Source organism: Arachis ipaensis, chromosome B06 (genome assembly GCF_000816755.2).
Source record: "Arachis ipaensis cultivar K30076 chromosome B06, Araip1.1, whole genome shotgun sequence".
Lineage (NCBI taxonomy): Eukaryota > Viridiplantae > Streptophyta > Magnoliopsida > Fabales > Fabaceae > Arachis > Arachis ipaensis.
In genome coordinates, this window is record NC_029790.2 from 32,056,169 (window position 1) to 32,056,421 (window position 253).

A 253-nucleotide genomic window follows, 5' to 3' on the forward strand; every position below is an offset into this window, starting at 1 on the left:
GCTGCGATTTCTACAATGTGTCATTTGTAAAGAAAACGTTACAGAGATGTCACAGATTTATTTATTGTTGAGTTCGTTTAGAAATGGGATAGATTTCTCCTCACGTGTGTCCCATCGTAATTTTACGCCCTGTAACAATTTACATGCAATTCATCATCCACTGTATCATCTCGCAGTTTCTATAAAAATATAAAAAGTTGTAGACATTTTATTTAGGTAAGTTGTCCAGACTTAATTTCATAATTTAAATGAA